This window comes from Limulus polyphemus, unplaced genomic scaffold, assembly GCF_000517525.1.
Source record: "Limulus polyphemus unplaced genomic scaffold, Limulus_polyphemus-2.1.2 Scaffold9321, whole genome shotgun sequence".
NCBI lineage: Eukaryota > Metazoa > Arthropoda > Merostomata > Xiphosura > Limulidae > Limulus > Limulus polyphemus.
The window spans coordinates 8,607-15,517 of NW_013674931.1; the positions used below are offsets into that span (position 1 = coordinate 8,607).

Here is a 6,911-nt window from a genome sequence, read left to right on the forward strand (position 1 = left end):
ACAAAATACTTAAACAAACAAAATGTATCTACATGTTACAAAATACTTAAACAAACAAAATGAATCTACAGGTTACAAAATACTTAAACAAACAAAATGAATCTACAGGTTACAAAATACTTAAACAAACAAAATGTATCTACAGGTTACAAAATACTTAAACAAACAATAGTAATAGCACAATGAATATGTACCGATTGAAATTTTGGATACAGAAAATCAGTAAACTTCTTAAACAGCTGATCTATTCAGACAGCTGCTTACTTTGTTATTGTGTTTCACTTGTTCTAGAGTACAAGTGAAGAGAAAACACCTATATATACCTCCAATAAATCAGTAGACTTCTTAAACAGCTGATCTATTCAGACAGCTGCTTACCTTGTTATTGTGTTTGACTTGTTCTAGAGTACAAGTGAAGAGAAAACACCTACATATACCTCCAATAAATCAGTAGACTTCTTAAACAGTTGATCTATTTAGACAGCTGCTTACCTTGTTATTTGTTTGACTTGCTCTAGAGTACAAGTGAAGAGAAAACACCCACATATACCTCCAATAAATCAGTACTCTTCTTAAACAGTTGATCTATTCAGACAGCTGCTTACCTTGTTATGACTAGCTCCCTTTCCTCTAACCTTTCAGTTCATGACTAGCTGCCTTTCCTCTAGCCTGTCAGTTTATGACTAGCTGACTTTCCTCTAACCTTTCAGTTCATGTTTAGCTGCCTTTCCTCTAGCTTGTCAGTTTATGACTAGCTGTCTTTCCTCTAACCTTTCAGTTCATGTTTAGCTGCTTTTCCTCTAGCTTGTCAGTTTATGACTAGCTGCCTTTCCTCTAATCTTTCAGTTCATAATTATAGATAACTAACTGATTGCCCTTGTGAATTTTTGAAATAAAATGCTTCTTTAGCAAACATATTTAGTTTGACATTTATAACTTGGGTTAAGAATAGTTAATAAACTAGGAAACCTTCAGCTCATTCAATACGCATTTAGATTTATTTCTTCAAGTACATCTGTAACAATTGTATTGTGTTTGTACCCTAGATATGTGTACTTTTGATATTGTAACATTTGCTAAAATATTATAATATTGTTGTAAAGTTTTAACTTTTTGTCTTTTCTATCATTTCTCTGTTTATATTTACTATTCAGGTAATACATATCCTGCTATAATCTCTTCTAAAGGATTACTTTATTCATACAATCCACACCTTTTTCAAACTAACAGGATACCTTAGGGTCCTGGCAAAAGTGTGTAGCAACTTGTGAGAAAGAACTGAGTCAGGGGAAAAGTGTGGCCATTGATAATACTAATCCTGATGTCGAGAGTAGAAAAAGGTGAGTTAAACATAAAACTTAACTGCATGCTATCATTAACTATCAGTAATACTTATCACACTTTTATCTCCTGTTGTCTGTGGTTTTGTAATATAATTTTGAGCCAGATAAAAAAAACCCTTGGAAGTATGCAGTACATAAAGATCTTTAGATAGAAGAAATATCTATATTTATACATTTGTTTCTGTTAAGGTTTATGATGTTATTGAGTTTCACCTCTGCTCTCCCTACATACCAAAATAAACAGAATAGACAGTGAATTATTATCTCGTACTCTGAGAATTTTTAACTGTTCCATTCCAGGGTTTAGCTCTTGGTTTGTTTAAGCACAAGAATGTTGTAGTAAACAAACTTTGTACGTAACTTTGTGACTGATTTCTCCCACATCAGATCAAGCTGTTTATCAGGATGAACAACTTATTAATGCTTTGGGTACTCACTTATTTGCACCAATTGTAAATGTCAGAAAACACCTAAAAATATCAATGGAGCAGTACTTCTTACAGAAATATATGATATTGTGTTATGTGTTCATGTTTAATGCTTGAACGTAAGGTAGTTTACATGAAGGAGAATAACAAAACTTTCAGCTTTGGGCAACTAGTCTCTTGAGATGGTATTTAATCTTAAATCACAATTGATATAACCTATATTTTTGTACTAGTATTTGTAGCAAAAAGCTTATTAAAATAATCCAGTTACTATTTCTTTCTGAAATCCTTCATATTTAACTGTTAATCAAGTGATGGCAGTTAGGAAAAACAGCAAACAACACTCTACATATCCATACAAGTGTTTATTAAGTGTAGTTGTTTCTCTAAGTACAGCTGTAACAATCTTGTATTATTCTTGTATCCCAGATTTTGATTTTTTACAAGTTGTCATAACCTTGATGTTGCTTCTTCATAGGTACATTGACTGTGCCAAGAAAACTGGAGCTTTATGTAGGTGTTTTCTCTTCACTTGTACTCTAGAACAAGTGAAACACAATAACAAGGTAAGCAGCTGTCTAAATACATCAACTGTTTAAGAAGTCTACTGATTTATTGGAGCTTTATGTAGGTGTTTTCTCTTCACTTGTACTCTAGAACAAGTCAAACACAGGCCTTTCCTCTAGCCTGTCAGTTTATGACTAGCTGCCTTTCCTCTAACCTTTCAGTTCAAGCTAGTCATAAACTGACAAGCTAGAGGAAAGGCAGCTAGTCATAAACTGACAAGCTAGAGGAAAGGCAGCTAGTCATAAACTGACAAGCTAGAGGAAAGGCAGCTAGTCATGAACTGACAAGCTAGAGAAAAGGCAGCTAGTCATGAACTTACAAGCTAGAGGAAAGGTAGCTAGTCATAAACTGACAAGCTAGAGGAAAGATAGCTAGTCACAACACCATTCTGACAGTGATTTTTAAACAGAACAGAGAACTGTTTGTACTGAGAACAGTAATAGTTAAAAGTATGGTGTTTTAGCATTTGTTATTGTTGATTTTTACCAATCTTATGTGCCATTTCACTGCTTAAATTCTCCACACATTCAGTTAAACCATCCATTGCACATTGTTAGTCTATATTAAATTCTCTATATATTCAGTTAAACCATTCATTGCACATTGCTAGCCTGTATTAAATTCTCTACATATTCAATTAATCCATCCATTGCTAGCCTGTATTAAATTCTCTACATATTCAATTAATCCATCCATTGCTAGCCTGTATTAAATTCTCTACACATTCAGTTAAACCATCCATTGCTAGCCTGTATTAAATTCTCTACACATTCAGTTAAACCATCCATTGCACATTGCTAGCCTGCATTAAATTCTCTACATATTCAGTTAAACCATCCATTGCACATTGCTAGCCTGTATTAGATTCTCTACACATTCAGTTAAACTATCCATAGCACATTGCTAGCCTATATTAAATTCTCTACATATTCAGTTAAACCATCCATTGCACATTGCTAGCCTGTATTAAATTCTTTACATATTCAGTTAAACAATCCATTGCACATGGCTAGCCTGTATTAAATTCTCTACACATTCAGTTAAACCATCCATTGCTATCCTGTATTAAATTCTCTACATATTCAGTTAAACCATCCATTGCTAGCCTGTATTAAATTCTCTACACATTCAGTTAAACCATCCATTGCTAGCCTGTATTAAATTCTCTACACATTCAGTTAAACCATCCATTGCACATTGCTAACCTAGCAACATAGCAACTTTTATTAAATACAAAGCTGACTTGTGAGTCCTGTACAGAATGCATTTTTAAGTGAAAACTGGTTATGATGAGCTTTTGGTTTTGTCTCCAACCTCATTATAACAATAAATATAGAAGACAACTTTAGAGGCATTTATTACTTAATATTTGGTTGTTCAGTTCCTTAATGTTGTTTCATTATATTCCTTTTGGACAAAATTTGAGTGCTAAACTTTGGTAAGAATTGTTTTCTTGAAGAAGAGTGCATCATAAAACATCACAAAGATAATAATAGTGTTTACTAAATCTTCATTTTGTTTCTTTCTGTTGAAAATATAGGACATTGATTGCTGGATATTTGAGTTATCACTTAGAGATATTACCAGCTTCTCCGTGGCCATGTGATCATTGTTCCTATGGCAACAAGACTTGCATGGTTGCTAAGTTATAGTAGACTCAGTGAACTGGGCTAAAGTTTGTGTATCTCTTCCCAGGTGTTGCATAGTGTTCTCTCAATGATGTCCCTTCACTTCCATTGCTCCATCTAAGTAGAGTGAATGACTCTGGAATGAGAAATATACAACTTAATAAACTTTTAAAAACATGTTATTTTTTGCTACTTGTATGTTACTGCAGTTTATTAATTATTAAGTTTTGTTGTCAATATTTGCTCATTTCTTACTTGACTTAATTTAGTAGTGAATGTTGTTTTTTATCGTGGTAATAAAGTGTTGGGTTGATAGTTATAACTAAGTAGAGTATGGATAGGCTAGAAATAAGATCTACTGACAAATATTTTACACTAGATATTTCTTTATGTGGAAGTATTACCCTGAATTTTACTGACCTCGTGCAGTTTGTAGTAAATCATTATCTTTGGTTATATTTAAATTTATATTTCAATAAAACTTTTGTTTATTTTTTTAGAACAGTTAAAGTAATTTTTCCTTATGTTTGACTTTCCTCTCATTTATCTCAACAGACTTAAAATTAATAAAACATATTTCTAAAATATGGGTGGAAAATACTTTTAATAGATTTTGGCACTACAATATAAATGCAATCAAATCAAACGACAAAATGAATTTTTATTTACACAGCAGGAAAGAGTCATTTTGTAGAGAACTACCTGAAGAAAGATGGCTATTCTCACATAAATAGGGTATGTATTTACAAGTGCTTACTAACAATTTGTACACTAACCATACTGTTGTCTACCCATGTGTTTCTTTTGTTTTATTAGGGCCTGGCACGACCTAGTGGTTAGGGCACTTGACTTGTAATATGTAGGTCATAGGTTCGAATCCCCATCACAAACATAGGAGCGATATAGTGTGACGATCAATTCTACCATTTATTGATAAAAGAGTAGTCCGAGAGTTGGTGGTGGGTTGTGTTGACTAGCTGCCTTCCTTCTAGTTTATCATTACTAAATTAAAAACGGGTAATGCAGATTATTCTCGAGTAGCTTTGCACGAAATTAAAAACAAAACAAACCTCTTGTTTTCCTAACATGTATATATATTGTAATCACAACAAGTTCAACCTTTTCTGATAACCAGAATGTAGGCCAATTACAAACATTTAAACTTCCTTAAAATCATGCTGTAGCAAACACACTAGCTCATATTCTTCTTTTATGCTTTAATAATGTTGATCGAAGAGGGCATGCTCAGCTACAAATTTTCTCATGATTTCCATCTGTTGGACCAGGTGTGGCCTATTGATTAGGGTGGCCAACTGTGAATAAGAAAGTCCATTGTTTCTACACACTTTGGGGCTTTAGGTGCATTAGGAGATATAAGAGGACACTCAAGTCCTACTGTTCAATAAAAGTAGCCCAAGAATTGGTGGTTAGTGCTGTTGACTAGTTGCCTTTCCTCCTCTAGTTTGTCAGTTCATGACTAGCTGCTTTTCCTCTAGCTTGTCAGTTCATGGTAGGTCTTGGGATGACCCTTCTCTCAGTATTCATAGATTTTTTGGTATCTTGTCTTAGAGCCAGAAATTCAAGTGTCCATGCCTCTGTACATTTACATCTTGCTGCTATTATTTGCTCTAACATGAGGTAAACAACAGGTCACTTGTATACTGTTTTACTTGCTCAGATGCTGGCAATTCTGTACTTCCCCTTCTCTTGGATAGATAGGTACATCTTGTTTCATCCAGTTCTTTTCTTTCACAATACAGGTATAGTATTATATGAAAAATAACTTAATTATAATTGAAGCTTAAATTGATATTCACCTCTACCATCACAATGATGGGTCGAGGTAAAAGACGGGTAGTTCCACATGTTAATGTGATGATTGGCTATGAGTATGTACAATGATAGGGGGATCCAACACATGAAGATAACTGTTATTTTGCACAAAGGAATATTGTTTGCAAAATTATAGAGGAATGAATTGAAAATTGATAAATTAGGCTTAGCACAAATCCAGGAGCTGTTACGGCAAGTATCACTTTGATATTTATTTTGGTTTTAAGATGTTAATTTAAAATGATTGAAATGCAGGGGCTTAGGACCTAATTTCTTCTAGGGTTTTAATTTTGAAGAGAAAATCATAATGTTACATCGTTTGTTAACAAAAATCTGATATTTCTGTACTGTTTTTATTAAGGTGTTTGTTATTAAAATACTTTTTGTTCTTCTAGGTGATAGTTTGTGTTGGATTCCCAGCATGTAAGTCTCTCTATACAGATATATATATATGTCTACATGTAATTAGAATTAACTTAAGTATACTGGCCTGTAAATACATTTTCTTACTGGAAACATCTTAAAAACATCTGTGCAGTGGTGGAAATAGGATATCCAGAGGGTAGTTATCAAGGACTATCTTGACTGGTTGGATCAGGAATATACATTGAATCACCATGCAGATCCAATGGTGAAAAGGAATCCTAGATTGAAGGTTGTTCATGGGGATCTGCCAACTTAAGTCCCTCCAGCCAAGTAATTAGTGAAACTGAATTGAAAATCCAAATTAAAATGCAAAGTGTACAAGACTAATTTTCTAATCCTACTCCCCTGGCTAAGCATACACAAAAATAAGTTCAACTAAGCTAAACGTTACAGGTTCTATAGTAAATACAGGTGTGAAGCTTTTCCAGGATGCTATTACTACTCCAAGAAGGGTTCTGTAGAAAATCCAGGTGTGAAACTTTTCCAGGATGCTATTACTGCCCCAAGGAGGGTTCTGTAGTAAATCCAGGTTTAAAAGCTTTTCCAGGATGCTATTACTACTCTAAGGAGGGTTCTGTAGTAAATCCAGGAGTGAACCTTTTCCAGTATGCTATTACTGCCCCAAGAAGGGTTCTGTAGTAAATCCAGGTTTAAAACTTTTCCAGTATGCTATTACTGCCCCAAGA

At 33.8% G+C, this 6,911-nt stretch overlaps 1 long non-coding RNA gene across 1 annotated transcript in view; it reads left to right on the forward strand.

The window, feature by feature from the left end:
- Positions 1-1,208: 1,208 nt before the first annotated feature.
- LOC111083384 overlaps positions 1,209-6,911 on the forward strand; it is a 13,756-nt gene continuing 8,053 nt past the window's right edge. The window contains exons 1-2 of the long non-coding RNA XR_002609012.1: positions 1,209-1,340; positions 2,250-2,337. This is a non-coding gene — a long non-coding RNA (uncharacterized LOC111083384). The remainder of the gene's footprint in view (positions 1,341-2,249; positions 2,338-6,911) is intronic.